The sequence below is a fragment of the Spea bombifrons genome, chromosome 3, assembly GCF_027358695.1.
Source record: "Spea bombifrons isolate aSpeBom1 chromosome 3, aSpeBom1.2.pri, whole genome shotgun sequence".
Lineage (NCBI taxonomy): Eukaryota > Metazoa > Chordata > Amphibia > Anura > Pelobatidae > Spea > Spea bombifrons.
The window spans coordinates 27393421-27412998 of NC_071089.1; positions in this window are offsets into that span (position 1 = coordinate 27393421).

Here is a 19578-nt window from a genome sequence, read left to right on the forward strand (position 1 = left end):
CTCAGACATGGAAAAGGAGTTTTTTTTTTTTTTAGGAGTTTTAGTTAACAGTAAATTTACCTGTAGCGACCAGTGTCAGGCAGCTGCTGCTAAGGCAAATAAAATCATGGGGTGCATCAAAAGGGGCATAGATGCCCACGACAAGGAAATAATTCTACCACTGTACAAGTCACTAGTCAGACCACACATGGAATACTGTGTACAGTACTGGGCACCAGTGTACAAGAAAGATATAGTGGAGCTGGAGAGGGTTCAAAGACGGGCAACCAGAGTAATAAGGGGAATGGGAGGACTACAGTACCCAGAAAGATTATCAGAATTAGGGTTATTTAGTTTGGAAAAAAGACGGCTTAGGGGGGACTTAATAACTATGTATAAATATATATAAGGGGGCAGTACAGAGATCACTCCCAGGACCTATTTATACCCAGGACTGTATCTGTAACAAGGGGACATCCTCTACGGCTGGAGGAAAGAAGGTTTCTACACCAGCACAGACGGGGGTTCTTTACAGTAAGAGCGGTGAGATTATGGAACTCTCTGCCAGAGGAAGTGGTATGTCACGAACTGAGGACACAGGTTGATAAGGAGCCCAGGTGCAGGGGATACAACAGACACGAACAAGACAGGACACACTATACAGAAACTAGCCTAGGACTATTAGATAACTATTGGAGATTCCGTCACATCTTATGGCCATAGTATGCTTAGCCCACCACTACGCCAAAGTACTCCAATGACGGTGGGTCCTAACGCTAATCCCTGCAAGACAAAGATACGGAACAAACAGACATGTAATCAAAACACATAACACAGAGACATACCTTTGGACTACAGACTAAGACAAACGGAACACACGGATGGGGCAAACCTCATAAGGGAAGCAGAACTTAAGAAAGGAATGTCTCTTGGCTGGAAGCCCAATTGCAGGGCACACGGCAGGAAGCCCAATTGCAGGGCACACGGCAGGAAGCCCTCTTGCGGGGCACACGGCAGATAAGCCCTCTTGCGGGGCACACGGCAGATAAGCCCTCTTGCGGGGCACACGGCAGATAAGCCCTCTTGCGGGGCACACGGCAGATAAGCCCTCTTGCGGGGCACACGGCAGATAAGCCCTCTTGCGGGGCACACGGCAGATAAGCCCTCTTGCGGGGCACACGGCAGATAAGCCCTCTTGCAGGGCACACGGCAGATAAGCCCTCTTGCAGGGCACACGGCAGATAAGCCCTCTTGCGGGGCACATGGCACGGCTAGAAGCCCTCTTGCGGGGCACACGACTAGAAGCCCTCTTCCAGGGCACACGGCAGGTTGCCCACTTGCAGGGCACACGGCAGGTTGCCCACTTACAGGGTACTCGACTTTGGAGTCCACTTACTGGGGCGCTGGCCGCAACTCAGGAACATGGCAGGTTGCCCACTTGCAGGGCACACGGCAGGTTGCCCACTTACAGGGTACTCGACTTTGGAGTCCACTTACTGGGGCGCTGGCCGCAACTCAGGAACATGGCAGGTTGCCCACTTGCAGGGCACACGGCAGGTTGCCCACTTGCAGGGTACTCTACTTGGGAGTCCACTTAGTGGGGCGCAGGCCGCAACTCAGGAACACGGCAGGTTGCCCACTTGCAGGGCACACGGCAGGTTGCCCACTTGCAGGGCACTCAACCAGGGTAGTCCGCTAGTTGGCAGTCATCCTGGGAGTCGCGATGCAGGGCACTCCTCTTGGGAGTCCACTTAGTGGGGCGCAGGCCGCAACTCAGGAACACGGCAGGTTGCCCACTTGCAGGGCACACGGCAGGTTGCCCACTTGCAGGGCACTCAACCAGGGTAGTCCGCTAGTTGGCAGTCATCCTGGGAGTCGCGATGCAGGGCACTCCTCTTGGGAGTCCACTTAGTGGGGCGCAGGCCGCAACTCAGGAACACGGCAGGTACTGGAACAAGGCAGGTACTGGAACAAGGCAGGTACTGGAACAAGGCAGGTACTGGAACAAGGCAGGTACTGGAACAAGGCAGGTACTGGAACAAGGCAAGGTACTGGAACAAGGCAAGGTACTGGAGCAAGGCAAGGTACTGGAGCAAGGCAAGGTACTGGAGCAAGGCAAGGTACTGGAGCAAGGCAAGGTACTGGAGCAAGGCAAGGTACTGGAGCAAGGCAAGGTACTGGAGCAAGGCAAGGTACTGGAGCAAGGCAAGGTACTGGAGCAAGGCAAGGTACTGGAGCAAGGCAAGGTACTGGAGCAAGGCAAGGTACTGGAGCAAGGCAAGGTACTGGAGCACGGCAAGGTACTGGAGCACGGCAAGGTACTGGAACACGGCAAGGTACTGGAACAAATCAGGAACCAAACAGGTAGTCCTCAAACAATACAGTCAAGGCCCAGACTGCAGGGCTGGGCAGGTTTATAAAGGCTGATTTGATCATGAGATCAACTGCAGCTGGACCTGATAATTAGTCTGAGAGGCTCTGAATAGCAAGGGCGGCCACTAGTGGCTGGAAACAGGAAATAAAGAAGGCAAAGTATAAACAAGTCCAGCCAGCGCATGGGGAAGCGTTACATACCCCCACCGCAAGGAGCAGCCCCCGGATGCTTACAGACCTGTGGTCTCTTTGTGTCTGGGTCTTCGTGTTCACCACTAATTCCAGTACTGCAGGCATCCCCGCGGACTCCTCGTATTGGCCTTGACATTCTGTCACGAACTGAGGACACAGGTTGATAAGGAGCCCAGGTGCAGGGGATACAACAGACACGAACAAGACAGGACACACTATACAGAAACTAGCCTAGGACTATTAGATAACTATTGGAGATTCCGTCACATCTTATGGCCATAGTATGCTTAGCCCACCACTACGCCAAAGTACTCCAATGACGGTGGGTCCTAACGCTAATCCCTGCAAGACAAAGATACGGAACAAACAGACATGTAATCAAAACACATAACACAGAGACATACCTTTGGACTACAGACTAAGACAAACGGAACACACGGATGGGGCAAACCTCATAAGGGAAGCAGAACTTAAGAAAGGAATGTCTCTTGGCTGGAAGCCCAATTGCAGGGCACACGGCAGGAAGCCCAATTGCAGGGCACACGGCAGGAAGCCCTCTTGCGGGGCACACGGCAGATAAGCCCTCTTGCGGGGCACACGGCAGATAAGCCCTCTTGCGGGGCACACGGCAGATAAGCCCTCTTGCGGGGCACACGGCAGATAAGCCCTCTTGCGGGGCACACGGCAGATAAGCCCTCTTGCGGGGCACACGGCAGATAAGCCCTCTTGCGGGGCACACGGCAGATAAGCCCTCTTGCGGGGCACACGGCAGATAAGCCCTCTTGCAGGGCACACGGCAGATAAGCCCTCTTGCAGGGCACACGGCAGATAAGCCCTCTTGCGGGGCACATGGCACGGCTAGAAGCCCTCTTGCGGGGCACACGACTAGAAGCCCTCTTCCAGGGCACACGGCAGGTTGCCCACTTGCAGGGCACACGGCAGGTTGCCCACTTACAGGGTACTCGACTTTGGAGTCCACTTACTGGGGCGCTGGCCGCAACTCAGGAACATGGCAGGTTGCCCACTTGCAGGGCACACGGCAGGTTGCCCACTTACAGGGTACTCGACTTTGGAGTCCACTTACTGGGGCGCTGGCCGCAACTCAGGAACATGGCAGGTTGCCCACTTGCAGGGCACACGGCAGGTTGCCCACTTGCAGGGTACTCTACTTGGGAGTCCACTTAGTGGGGCGCAGGCCGCAACTCAGGAACACGGCAGGTTGCCCACTTGCAGGGCACACGGCAGGTTGCCCACTTGCAGGGCACTCAACCAGGGTAGTCCGCTAGTTGGCAGTCATCCTGGGAGTCGCGATGCAGGGCACTCCTCTTGGGAGTCCACTTAGTGGGGCGCAGGCCGCAACTCAGGAACACGGCAGGTTGCCCACTTGCAGGGCACACGGCAGGTTGCCCACTTGCAGGGCACTCAACCAGGGTAGTCCGCTAGTTGGCAGTCATCCTGGGAGTCGCGATGCAGGGCACTCCTCTTGGGAGTCCACTTAGTGGGGCGCAGGCCGCAACTCAGGAACACGGCAGGTACTGGAACAAGGCAGGTACTGGAACAAGGCAGGTACTGGAACAAGGCAGGTACTGGAACAAGGCAGGTACTGGAACAAGGCAGGTACTGGAACAAGGCAAGGTACTGGAACAAGGCAAGGTACTGGAGCAAGGCAAGGTACTGGAGCAAGGCAAGGTACTGGAGCAAGGCAAGGTACTGGAGCAAGGCAAGGTACTGGAGCAAGGCAAGGTACTGGAGCAAGGCAAGGTACTGGAGCAAGGCAAGGTACTGGAGCAAGGCAAGGTACTGGAGCAAGGCAAGGTACTGGAGCAAGGCAAGGTACTGGAGCAAGGCAAGGTACTGGAGCAAGGCAAGGTACTGGAGCAAGGCAAGGTACTGGAGCACGGCAAGGTACTGGAGCACGGCAAGGTACTGGAACACGGCAAGGTACTGGAACAAATCAGGAACCAAACAGGTAGTCCTCAAACAATACAGTCAAGGCCCAGACTGCAGGGCTGGGCAGGTTTATAAAGGCTGATTTGATCATGAGATCAACTGCAGCTGGACCTGATAATTAGTCTGAGAGGCTCTGAATAGCAAGGGCGGCCACTAGTGGCTGGAAACAGGAAATAAAGAAGGCAAAGTATAAACAAGTCCAGCCAGCGCATGGGGAAGCGTTACATGGTAATGGTAAACTCAATAAAAGAGTTCAAAAGGAGCCTGGGCGTGTTTCTTGAAAGCAATAATATTACAAGTTATGGATATTAGATTAATAGGGACAGAACGTTGATCCAGGGATTTATTCTGATTGCCATATTTGGAGTCGGGAAGGAATTTTCCCCCTGGTATGGGGCAATTGGCATCTGCTTCATAAGGGTTTTTTGCCTTCCTCTGGATTAACACAGTAGGGACACAATATGTATATAGGTTGAACTTGATGGACTTTGGTCTTTTTTTTAACCTTATGAACTATGTTACTATGTTACTATGTCCCCCCTGACCTGACCTACTCACAGCTCGTGGAAGTTGAACGAGTCTTTATTATCTGAAGCTGAGGCGCTGCAGTCGACTGCAGATACGCTTCGTAACTATTTTCTGGAGAACGTGTCACCCGATCTGCCCCTTCCTACGATCTGGGAGGCTAATAAAAGTGTGGTCCGTGGTTGGTTTATTCAACTGGGGGCGGAGCGGAAGAAGGTCTATGCTCTGAGGCTCAATGCTCTGCATATGCAGATAGAGGAACTAGAGAGGGTTCATAAAGATACTTTGCAGGATGATGATTTTGCTCTCTTACTTGAGCTCCGTGCGGAACTGGCTGTCATCCTTAATGGTCAGGCTTAGAGACATTACGCTAGACTCAAAGCCCTTTTTTACAAACACGGTAACAAACCGGGGAAGTACCTGGCCCGTGCGCTTCGTAAGAAGCGTCAACTCTCCTATATACCTAGGATACGCTCTTCGAGGGGCACCTTGCAATACCTCCCGTCAGCTATTGCTAAGGAATTTGTAGATTTTTATTCCGCCCTTTACAACCATTCCTCATCCCATGACTCCCCTGGTTGTGTGGAGTATCGCCTACTGACCACCAGTATCTGTCTCAATACCTGTGCTGTCCTCTGGCGATTCTGAGCAACTGGAGGCCCCCATTTCTTTGGAGGAATTGGTCACTGCTTTTAAACTTTCTAAACCCGGGAAATGTCCTGGCCCGGACGGTCCCTCTCTGCGATACTACAAGACGTTTATTGTAGGGCTGAAACAACTAATCGATAAAATCGATCGTTGTCAACGATTTTCAGTATCGATTAATCGGATCGATTTTTATCGATTATAAAAAGAGGTTTTTTTCAGAGCAAATTCTCTGAAAAACTCCTCTCCTTATATAATCCGACCTCAAACAGAGATCGGATTATAACACCGGAATCCAGATCCCCTGCGACGCTGCAGGAGACCTGGATTCCCCTCACTGTCGGCCGGTCTCTCACTTCCGTCTCTCTCCCCCTCCCATCTGCCTCCTCCTCCTCCCATTCACCGCTCTGCCTCTCTACCCGGCACCGTTACTGAAGGTACTTTCCCTGCAGCTTCATAGAAGCCTCAGTGTAAGTGAAGGTGAGTGACGGAGTCTGTCTGTGCGATGCAGACACTCACAGGCTGACAGAGAATCATCCTCTCTGTCATCCGGTGAGGGTCTGCATCGCACAGACAGACTCCATTACTGCACTTCACTTACACTGTGGCTTCTATGAAGCTGCAATGAAAGTGCCTTCAGTAACGGAGCCGGGTAGAGAGGCAGAGCGGTGTATGGGAGGGGGAGGAGTCAGAGGGGTGTATGGGAGCCACCCTCCAATACACCACTCTGGCTCTTCCCCCTCTCATACGCCACTCTGCCTCTCTACCCGGCTCCCTGGTGTCTTGTCAGAAACGGAGGTTCACAGGAGGCAGAGTGGAGTATGGGAGGGGGGAGGAGGCAGAGTGGAGTATGGGAGGGGGAGGAGGCAAAGTGATGTATGGGAGGGGGAGGAGCCAACGTGATGTATGGGGGGAGGAGCCAGAGTGGTGTATGGGAGGGGGAGGAGCCAGAGTTGTGTATGGGAGGAGGCAGAGTGGAGTATGGGAGGGGGAGGAGCCAAAGTGATGTATGGGAGGGGAGGAGGCAGAGTGGTATATGGGAGGGGGAGGAGGCAAAGTGATGTATGGGAGGGGAGGAGCCAAAGTGATGTATGGGCGGGGGAGGAGGCAGAGTGGTGTATGGGAGGGGGGAGGAGGCAGAGTGGAGTATGAGAGGGGGAGGAGCCAGAGTGGTGTATGGGAGGGGGAGGAGTCAGAGTGGTGTATGGGTGAGTTATAGTGGGGGGTATTATGAATTTTTAGGACATATAGGGGGTATAAGGCATATGGATATTAGGCATATCAGGGGGGCATAAACATATCTGGGGGTAAAAGGTATATCAGGGGGCTCAGTGGCATATAGGGGGTATAAGACATATCGATATTAGGCAAATCAGGGGGGCATAAAACAAATCTGGGGTAAAAGGTATATCGGGGCTCAGTTGCATATCACTGGCATATAAGGAGTATAAGGCATATCAGGGGGCACAGTGGCATATAAGGGGGCACAGTGGAATCTGGCAAATAAGAGGTATAAGGCATATATGGGGGCAGAGTGGCAAGCTGGGGGTCAGATGTGCATAACTGGGGGCAGTTTGGTAAATAAAAAAAATTTAAACAAGGCTTTTTTCTCAGTTTTTATTAAATATGAAAAATAGTTAACATATGAATTAATATTTACTAATAACTTTGTATTAAAACCTAGTTTGAGAAACACCGTGTTTGGGTTCTTGTAGTTTTTATTATTATGTCAGTAAAATAAGAAGGTGAATAGAGAGAGGCCATTGCAATAAAGAGATGAAAGTGTAAATTGTACATTTTTTATATTACAATTTTTCTTCAATTTAAAATAATGTACCGTATTTTTCGCTCCATAAGACGCAGTTTTTTTCCTCCCAAAGTAGGATGAAAAATCAGCCGCGTCTTATGGAGCGAAGATGCAGGCAGGGGGGGGGGGGCAACGATATACCGTATTTATCGGCGTATAACACGCACTTTTTTAACTAAAATCCGGAGCTTAAACCCTACCTGCGTGTTATACGCCGATAAATCCGGGGTCGCAACTGAGGCAGGCGGCGGCGGCGGCGGCCGCCAGCAGAGGAGTCCTGGATTTCTGCCAGTCAGGGGGGCCCAAGGGGTGCCGAGCGGTTGCTGAAGACAACCGCTCGGCAACTCTCGGGCCCCCCTGCCTGACAGATATACAGGAATCCTTTGCTGGCGGCGGCCGCCGCCGCCGCCTGCCTCAGCGCTTCAACTCCTGTGTTGGAAGCGTTTGTCTCGGGTGCCGGCGCTCAGCAGTGAAGCGCCGGCACCCGAGACAAACGCCTCACGCTTCCAACACAGGAGTTTAAGGTAAGTGACCGGGGCGGGGGGGGGAGATCCTGAGAAGGGGGGGTTAGGGAGTTAGAGGGGAGATCCTGAGAAGGGTCGGTTAGGGAGTTAGAGGGGAGATCCTGAGAAGGGGGGGTTAGGGAGTTAGAGGGGAGATACTGAGAAGGGGGGTTAGGGAGGGAGGTCTTACTGTGTGTGTGTGTCTTACTGTGTTTGTGTGTGTGTGTCTTACTGTGTGTGTGTCTTACTGTGTGTGTGTGTCTTACTGTGTGTGTGTGTGTGTCTTACTGTGTCTGTGTGTGTCTCACTGTGTCTGTGTGTGTCTTACTGTGTCTGTGTGTGTCTTACTGTGTCTGTGTGTGTCTTACTGTGTCTGTGTGTATCTTACTGTGTCTGTGTGTGTCTCACTGTGTCTGTGTGTGTCTCACTGTGTCTGTGTGTGTCTTACTGTGTCTGTGTGTGTCTTACTGTGTGTGTCTTACTGTGTTCATAGCTTATTCAGTTATTGTAATAAATATTTTAGCCCATTTTTTAGCTCAAAATATTTTTTCCTTTTTTTTCTCCTCTAAAATCTAGGTGCGTCTTATCAGCAGGTGCGTCTTATAGAGCGAAAAATACGGTATTTTTTTATCCGATTAATCGATTAATCGACAAAATAATCGGCCAACTAATCGATTATTAAAATAATCGTTAGTTGCAGCCCTAGTTTATTGACATCCTTGGCCCACGGTTGATAGATGTGTATAACTCTATATTGCAAGGGGAGTCTTTTCACCCTCACACTCTGGCAGCTACGATCTCTGTGATTCCAAAGGACGGGAGGGACGAGGATCTCTGTGGTAATTATAGACCCATCTCTCTTTTAAACGTGGATCTCAAGCTGTTCTCTAAGATCCTTGCTATGCGTCTGGGGCGATTCCTCCCGGACTTGATCCATCCGGATCAATCGGGGTTTGTGCCTGGTAGGGAATGTAGGGATGGGACTCTACGTGCTGTGAATCTTATACATTTGATTAAGTGTACGGGTTCTAAAGCTCTTTTGCTATCGTCTGACGCTGAAAAGGCGTTCGCCCGGTTTGACTGGTCGTTCATGCTTGAGGTCCTTAGGGGGTGGGTCTTGGCCCTCATATGGTGAGGTGGGTGTCCGCCTTATATTCTCGGCCCTCAGCTAGGATTCGTATTATTGGTGCGCTTTCTGACTTGTTCCCTATCACTATTGGCGCTAGGCAGGGGTGCCCGCTGTCCCCCATGCTCTTCGTCCTTTCTTTGGAGCCCTTTTTGGAGACCATCCGGGTTAACCCAGATGTCTCGGGGGTGGTATGTAGAGGTTTACATCATAAGACGGTGGCTTTCGCATATGATATGTTGTTTGCGCTTACAAAGCATTGCGTGTCACTACCTGTGCTGCTCAGCGAGTTTAAGAGATATGGTGATCTTTCTAATTTGAAAATTAATTTGACAAAGTCTGAAATTTTTAACATTTCCCTTCCTATGATTGACGTGGAGGTGCGCAGAGCCGGCCTTAGGTGTTCTGGCGCCCTGTGCGGACTACTCGTCTGGCGCCCCCCCATCCCAAAAAAAGAAAGGAATCAAAACTTGTAACAAAACCCCAATCACTATATACTACGCCAAACATTGATGTGGTGTAGGCCTACCACTTCATTGTCTGGCTTAGTAGTAGGGATGCACCGAAACGAATTCTGGACTGAAACCAAAAGTGCAGCATTTACCTGGCCAAAACCGAATATGACCCCCCCCACACACACCATAACACATAACAAAACAATTAAATAACAAAATTTATATATATATAAATATATATATATATATATATATATATATATATATATATATATAATTAACAGCAATCACATTCTTATCATGCCCGCAGATTCCAGGATGTACTCGTAGACTACTTGGCATGATAGGAGTATGATTGCCCTATGTACCCCGTCTCACTCCATTCTCCCTATCTACCCCCTCCTAACTATCTACCCTCTCCCTCTTTGAAGTTCACTTACCTTTCAGAAGTCCTGCGGTGAGGGTGCAAGGCCTCTGCCTCCCAGCTCTGCCACTGTATGGAACAGTATAGAGTGATGGGAGTTATGATGTACTTTAGAGCATAATTATATAATGAAAAATACATTGGAAATGGTACAGCATAACACCCATCACTCTCACACCCTTACCAATCCACACACATACACCAATCCACACATATATACCAATCCACACATATATACCAATCCACACACATACACCAATCCACTCCACACATATACACCAATCCACACACATACACCAATCCACACATATACACCAATCCACACATATATACCAATCCACACATATATACCAATCCACACACATACACCAATCCACACACATACACCAATCCACACATATACACCAATCCACACATATATACCAATCCACACATATATACCAATCCACACACATACACCAATCCACACACATACACCAATCCACTCCACACATATACACCAATCCACACATATACACCAATCCACACATATACACCAATCCACACATACACCAATCCACACACATATACACCAATCCACACATATACACCAATCCACTCCACACATATACACCAATCCACATATATACACCAATCCACATATATACACCAATCCACACATATACCAATCCACACATATACACCAATCCACACGCATACCAATCCACACACGTATACACCAATCCACACATATATACCAATCCACACATATACACCAATCCACACATATATACCAATCCACACATATACACCAATCCACACATATATACCAATCCACACATATACACCAATCCACACATATATACCAATCCACACATATACACCAATCCACACATATATACCAATCCACACATATATACTAATCCACACATATACACCAAACCACACATATACACCAAACCACACATATACACCAAACCACACATATACACCAATCCACACATATACACCAATCCACACATATATACCAATCCACACATATATACTAATCCACACATATACACCAAACCACACATATACACCAAACCACACATATACACCAAACCACACATATACACCAATCCACACATATACACCAAACCACACATATATACTAATCCACACATATATACCAAACCACACATATATACTAATCCACTCTCACTGTCACTCTATGCTTTCCTACCTTTCCTCTTTCAGTTTCTTTGCCTCCTCTTCGCTCTTCTTCTTAGTTCTTCTGTCTTCTCTTCTTCCGGGTCAGAGGGCACGGAGACCGGTGGGCGCGGCTTCAGTGCTGTGCGCCGGGATCTGACAGCAAACCCCGGCGCACAGCAGCTGTTGCCGCGGGGATCACAAGGGAGCGGTATCGGAGGTCTGTTAAAGACCTCCGATACTGCTCCCTTGCGAGCCTGCTCCTCCAGCGGCGGACATTACTGTCCGTCTCTGGAGGGGTGCCGGGTGCCCCCATACTGGCGGCAGCAGACCCCGCGGCGGCAGGGGCGTCGGACCGCGCTGCGGCGGACCCCGCGGCGGCAGGGGCGTCGGACCGCGCTGCGGCGGCGGCGGCCCCCGCGGCGGCGCCCCCTGGAGTGTGGCGCCCTGTGCGGTCGCACAGGTCGCACACCCCAAAGGCCGGCCCTGGAGGTGCGGGTAGAAGTTGAGGCATCTGGGCATCTGGTTGACGGCGGATGTGTCTCTTTTGTACAAGTTTAATGTCCTTCCTCTCCTAGATGCAATTCGGAGGGCTCTTCGGGCGTGGAACTCCCTCTTTGTCTCGTGGATTGGCAGGGTGAATGCGCTTAAAATAAATGTTCTCCCCCTGGGTGCTCTATTTGCTTCAAGCGTTGACGATTATCTTGCCAAAGGCATTTTTCTCCCCGTTGAGGGCACTGTTCCTTTCCTTTGTTTGGGCAGGGAAACCTCCACGTTTGGCGTTGGCTTTATTGCAGAGGCCCAAAGTGGCAGGCGGACTGGGGCTGCCTTGCGTGGGCACTTACTATTTTGCGTGTCACATATTGAGGACATTGGAGTGGAATTACCGCCCGACCCATAAGTTCTCGGTGCGCCTGGAGGCGGATGCAGCGTCGGTGCCACTACAAGTGCTCGTATGGCTCGAACCGTGGATGGCTCGAAGGCAGGCGGGAGGGAATAATTTTGTTTTGGCCACTTTAGCGGTTCTGCATACTGTTTATCGCAAATACTGGGTTTTGACTTACCCTTCACCTCAGACTCCCCTCCGCCATAATCCTGCTTTCCCTCCTGGCATGTCCAGGGGACCTTTCTTGCTCTCGGCTCCAGATGAGTCTCCCACGTTGAGTTCGTACATGCAGGGTCCTCGTATTCTGCCCTTGTCTGCCCTGTTTTGTGCCATTGCTCTGACTGTGCTTCAGGCGCTTCAATACTTACAGCTCAGAGACTATATTGCTTCCATTCCGCAAAAACATAATCTTACCCGGAACCCGACCCCTTTTGAGGCTCTGTATTTGCGTGATGTTTTACCGCCCCACAGGATTTCCCTGTTGTACAAATTGCTTCGGGGAGTGGGGGATAATTCTTTACCAGCATATGTGAGCAGGTGTGAGTCAGCGCTTGACGTGTCGTTCACTGACACTTAATGGGAAAAAAAATTGTTTTAACACACGGTTGTTCCCTCAGTACTAAATCGTAGGAGTTATCTTACAAATTCCTCTCGCGTTGGTACCGCACGCCCGCTAAGCTCCATGCAATGTTTCCGGGCCTTTCGGATTTGTGTTGGAGGTGTGGGCAGTCAGTGGGGATGACACTTCATATCTGGTGGGAATGTCCTCTTATTGTCCTGTTTTGGAGGGCTGTCCATGACACCCTTAGGAATTTCACGGTTTCCCCGCCACCTTTCTAGCCCGCCAGTTGTTTGTTACATCACACTTCCCTGCCAATCTCTGCCTATAAAAAAATCGGTGGTGAGACACCTCTTGAATGAGGCAAAAGCTAACACAAAAAGACTTCAATGTTTTGTAATCACAACGTTTAGGACCCCACTGAGAGTCATCTGAAGACCGGATATTTATGGCACCCAACATTATTCTATTTTTTAATTAATTCGCTATAATACCGTATTTGCTCGATTATAAGATGACCCTGATTATAAGACGACACCCCAAAATCTGAATATTAATTTAGGAAAAAAACAAAAAGCCTGATTATGAGATGACCCTATAGGAAAAAAGTTTTACCAGTAAATGTTAATTCACGTAAACTATGTAAACTATTTTTTTTTAATAAAAGCTATGATTGAGAAAAAATATGTTGTTTTTATTTTCCAACCTACCCCCCCAGTTATACACATCTGCCCCCAGGCTTGCTACTCTGCCCCAGAAATGCCTTATACCCCCTATATGCCACTGTGCCCCATGATATGCCTTTTAACCCTCTAAATATCACTGTGCCCCATGATATGCCTTTTAACCCTCTAAATATCACTGTGCCCCATGATATGCCCTTTAACCCTCTATATGCCACTGTGCCCCATGATATGCCTTTTGACCCCCTATGTGCCACTCTGCCTCCAGAAATGCCTTATACCCGTATATGCCACTCTGGCATTTAGGGGGTTAAAACGCATATTATGGGGCAGAGTGGCATTTAGGGAGGTATAGGGCATTTCAGGAGGCAGAGTGGCGTATTGAGAGTTAAAAGGCATTTCTGGAGGCAGAGTGGCATTAAGGGGGTTAAAAGGCATTCGCGTAGACAACTTCCGCTGCAGCCGGAAGGAGGTGCGGTTAGCAGCGGAGGTTTTCTGCATCCATCGCGCAGACCTTCCCGGACCGTCATAAAGAATTCCCCTCACGGGTGCGGGGAACTCTGATCTCTGACACCGGTGCGCGGAACTCTCCTCACTGACAGCCGGGGAAGGTCTGTGCGATGGACGCAGACAACCCCCGCTGCTAGCCACACCTCCTTCCAGCTGCAGCGGAAGTTGTCTATGCGAATCGCGTAGACATAAACTCTGCCACGAATACACAACGGGGAATCAGAAGCACCGGTAAATTTGGAGAGGGGGCATAACACAGGAGGATCCGGGTCCCCTGCAGCTCTGCGGGTGGTCTGGATCTTAGTCTCATAGTCAGACCTATTTGAGGTCTGATTATGAGACGACCATAATTATAAGACGAAGGGTCTTTTTCAGGGCATTTGCTCTGAAGAAAACAGTGTCTTATAATCGAGCAAATACGGTATTTAATATACTGTATTGGCCCGACTACAGGCCCGCAAGTTTCAGGCGCTGGGCAGGTGCAGGCTGCAGGGGAACTGGATCCCTCTCTCTGGCAGCCAGTGTTATAACCTTCCGGTGCTCCACCATAGAAGACCCGGCGGAAGTGCCGGCCAGCAGTAGCGGAGGTTGTCTGAACGCATGGAGCAGACGTCCCCCAGCTGCCTCCAGTAGACACCAGGGAGTACGGAGGAAAGCCTGGAGATGCACTGGTAAGTCTGGGGGGGGCAGAGTGGCTTATCTAGGGGGGCTAAATATATAAGTAAGATGCACTATGATTAAAAGGGGGACCTTAAAATGGGTATTGGTTTTCCACGTTTCTGTTTGTATATAACATATGCTGCCTAACTGCATAATAGATACCAAAATGTGTTAAAATACATGTGTTCCTTATAATAATAGTTGGTTAGATAAAATACTGTTCTACTATTCCACCAATGTGTATTTTTTCTTTAAAAATATTTTTTTCTTTAAAATCCCACCAAACTTTAAGGGTGCAGCCTATAATCGGGTGTGGCCCATAATCGGGCCAATGCGGTGTATGTGTGTGTATATATATATATATATATATATATATATATATATATATATATATATATATATACCGCATTTGCTCAATTATAAGACAATCCCCAAAATTTGAATATTAATTTAGGAAAAAAATTAAAAGCCTGAATAAAAGACTACCATACAGGGAAAAAAACTTTTACTAGTAAATATTAATTCACATGTAAACTATTTTTTCCTATTTAATAAAAACTATGATTGAGAAAAATGCATTTTTGTTTTTATTTCCTTCTATTTGCCAACCTGCCCCCCCAGATATGCCTTATACCCCATTATATGCCACTCTACCCCCAGATATGCCCTATACACCCCTATATGCCACTCAGCCTCCCTGATATGCCTCTTGACCCCCTATTTGCCACTTTGCTGCCAGATATGCCTTATACCCCCTATATGCCACTCTACCCCCAGATATGCCTCTTGACCCCCTATGTGCCACTCTGCCCCCCAGATATGCCTTATATCCCTATGTGCCGCTCTGCCCACAGATATGCCTTATACACGCCTACATACCACTCTGACTCCCTGGTTTTTCTTTTAACCCCCTATATGCCACTCTGCCTCCCTGAGCAATGGGCTCCTCTGGCATCAACCAATAAAGCCAAGTCATTAATTGCTGTACTACAAAAAATAATTTCTAATATCCTTATACATTCCAACAGCATGGGATACCTCCAGAAGGTAGCAGGATGTCGAAGGGTTGCTGTGGAGCTGGGATCCAGATACACCGTGAAATTATTTTATTAGAAGATACAGAAGTAACCGGGTATGTGATTTGCCCAAAATATTAGCCCTCTTTTTCAGTGTTGAATAAACCTTTCTTAGGTTAAGAATAAAGACATTTAATTGTTTTCGTAATTCAAATTTCAGTTTAAATTGTGTTTAAAAGGAAAATATACCCCTTAGCCAATAATATAATTGTGAACATGATCAAACACTTTAGGGATGGACATTCCCAGTGTTTTCCATGTAATTGCCCTTTTTTTTTTAACGTAAATTTTTATTCAGATTTTTTGTTTTTTTGCGAGAAAAGATAAACAAAATTGTATTAATGTACAGAGATAACACGAGTACAGTGTACAAGTCATACAGATGACATAAGTAAGATCGTTGAAATCATTTGAAAATGACAAAGAGCATTAAAAAGAAAACAGAAAACAACATAAAAGAAAAAACAGAGTGCACTTACGAAAGTTGCATACATGTAAAGTCAACATTTCTTGATGTACTACAGGAGTCAAAAGAGCTGAACCGTATTGTGTGTGCTATGTAACCATATGTCCCATTTAGCGTAAAAGGTAGGAATTCTATTTTGGGCAGTGGAAATCTTGAATTCGTGCCAGCAATTGGAGTTTATACCTTGAATAACTGCTTTAAGAGAAGGTATCAGATTAGAATTCCAACATTTAGTGATGTTATATCTCGCTGAAATCAGCGCGTGCAGAATAACGGACTTATGAAAATGGGAATATTGGTCTATATTAATGTTGAGTAGCGCTAGAGGGGCATCCAGAATAACAGGAAACCTACAAAGGGTTGACAAGAATTTGCCAATCTTCCTCCAAAATGCAAGTATTTTGGGGCATTGCCACCATATGTGAAGAAATGAACCTACATCCGAGCACCTCCAGCAGGTGTTAGAAGTTTGATTAAATAATGCCAGTCGGGACGGCGTAAGGTACCAACGATATAACAGTTTTTTGGAAGTTTCTAGGTGACTAATACATTTAGACACAGAGGTTATAACCGTATGTGCCAACTGCCACTGATCTGCAGTGAAGGAAGTATGAAATTCAGATTCCCATTTAAGTTTGTAGGAGTCAGGGAGGTCTAAGTAAGTTTTAAGTAATAGTGAGTAGCACCGTGAGATGCCTTTATGGTGTTTATTATGTTGCGTCAGCCATTGAAGCAGATCAGAGTCATTTTGATTGGGAGGCAATGTGATGGACTGGCAGGCGTGGCGTAATTGTAGGTATTTATAAAAGTCTTTGTTGCTAATGTGAAATTTAGTATGAAGGATGTCAAATGGAATCATAGTTACACCGTCCCAGATGTCTGACATACGCTGTACTCCCTTGTCAATCCAGACCTCTAAATTTAGGTCGGGTATCGCTGCCTCAAATATTTTAATAGACAGAGATAACGGATTAGTTTGAAATAGATTGGTAGGAATAACAAACCGATGCCATAATTGCGAGATTGCTTCTAAAGTAGGATGAGAGTATGACAAAATGGACCGGAACAAAAATGCCGCAATAAGAATATCATGAATACCACAGGGGCCAAGCTCTCTCATCTCCATCTCCACCCACAATTTAGAGACGTCCCTATTCCATAAATATTTAAGTTGATCTAACAGGGTGGCCCTGTAGTACTGGAGAATAGAAGGGCAACCAATGCCCCCGTTTCTCAAAGGTAAGTAAAGAGTTTCTGCCCTAACCCTTGGTTTCTGTTTGTTCCATATATATTGCATTATGATGCTTTGTAGCTTCTGAATGTAAGCTAACGGGAGAAAGATTGGGACAGTACGGAACATATATAGTATTTTGGGAAGGATCATCATTTTAATGGCCGCTACTCTGCCTAACCAGGAAACGCCCAAGGAAGGCAAGTGCGAGATCGTGTGTTTCATGTTCTTCAATAACACAGCATAGTTTTCTTCAAAAAGACGCTTGCTAGGGAACGTCAATTTTATCCCCAAATAAGTGAGTGAGGTGGTTGTCCAGGAAAATGGAAATCTAGATTTAAGGACATTAACTATTTTAGGGGAAAGGCCCATATTAAGAATTTGAGATTTAGTTTCATTGATTTTGTAATATGAGATGGCTCCAAATTTCCTTAAAATATCAAGTATGGATGGAAGGGATGACAAAGGGTCCCTGCAAGCTATGATTATATCATCAGCGAATAAACCGATGCGATGGTCCTTCTCACCTATCGGCAAGCCCGATATCAAAGGATCAGTTCGGATTGATTCGGCCAGGGGTTCCATCACAAGAGCAAAAATGAGGGGCGACAAGGGACAGCCCTGACGTGTGCCATTCGATATATTAAATCTAGGAGATAAGAATCCTGAGGAATAAACCACAGCAGAGGGGTGAGAATACAGGGCCTTAATAGCCGAGAGTATCTTGCCTGCGAAGCCAAATTTTGCTAGAACCGATGACAAAAAACCCCAATGTACCCTGTCGAACGCCTTCTCCGCATCCAAGGAAAGTAGCAGAGAAGGCATCCGACGAGTCTCCGCAAAGTAAGTCAAGTCGATAAATCGTCTAGTTCCATCTACCGTTTGTCGGTCCTTAACAAAGCCAACTTGGTCGTTGTTAATTAAATATGGAAGGATGTCGTTAATCCTATTAGCCAGAATTTTAGTATATAGTTTTAGATCAATGTTTAGCAAAGAGATCGGTCGAAAATTTTCGGGCCTACTGGGAGCTTTACCTGGTTTAGGGAGTGTGATGATAATTGCATGTAGCATTTCAGGAGGAATGGTACCTGTATTAAGAATTTCGTTAAAGACTAGATGAAGTTGAGGAGATAAAATATGGGAATATTTTTTATAATATTCCCCAGTAAGTCCGTCTGGGCCTGGAGATTTATTTGGTTTCAAAGAGGAGATCGCCGATAGTATCTCCTCTGTTGAAATGGGTTTATTTAAAAGAAGTAAAGTGGCATCGTTAAGAGAGGGGAGGTTAATAGCTTCCAAAAAGGAAGAAATGGAGGGCGGCGTTGGCTGAGGAGTATTCGGATCCAAATGTAGGTTATATAAATCCTTATAGTAATCTGCTAATGTGTTTGTGATCAACTGTGGGTTCAGGACCCTTCGACCCCTTTTGTCATAGAGAAATGGAATTTTAGATTTTGCTATTTTCGTTTTGAAACGATTCGCTAAAAGTTTGCCAGCCCTGTTACCCTGCCAGTAGAAATGGGTTTTTGTCCTTTGAAGAAGATAGTCGAATTTGAAGTTTAAAAGTTGATAGAGTTGGAAACGTAATGATTTGAGTTCTTTAAGCAAAGTAGGATCTCTGGATACTTTGTGTGTGTCCTCAATGAGTTTAATCTTGTGCATAATGTCTTGTGTCTTAGCTAATCTGTTTCTTTTTTGGGCAGAGGCCAGTTTAATAAAGGTACCACGCAAGACAGCTTTGTGAGCACACCAATTCGTAAGAACGTTGGTATCTGAAGGGGAGTTAAAATAAAAGAATTCATTCAGGTCCCTTTCAATTGTAGTAGTAGCGTTTGGGTCGCCCAAAATAGAGTGATTGAGTCTCCAGGGGGTAGTAGGTGGGGTGTTAAATTGCTCCTTAATGGATATTGATACAGGGGCGTGGTCTGACCATGATATAATACCAATTGTGGAGGAGATAATTTTCTGGAGAAGCCATTTGTCCACCATAATGAGATCAATACGCGAGTATGTGTGGTGTGGGTTAGAGAAGAACGTATAGTCTCTCTCATCAGCGTGAAGGGTTCTCCATGTGTCATATAGGTCTTCTTTAAAGAGTAAGTTATAAATATCTGTATTTTTGTCCGATATGTCGTGAGGGTTCTTATCCATACGGGGGGAAAGGACCTTATTAAAATCCCCAGCCAATATAATCGCCCCATACCTATGTTTGTCGAGAGCCTTGAGTAGGTGAGAAAGAAATCTCCCCTGTCGCTTATTGGGAGCATAGAGTGAAACAATAGAAAACTTCACGTTATTAATGTCACAATTTAAAATAATATATCGACCATTAGCATCACACGTAACATCAATCAAGCG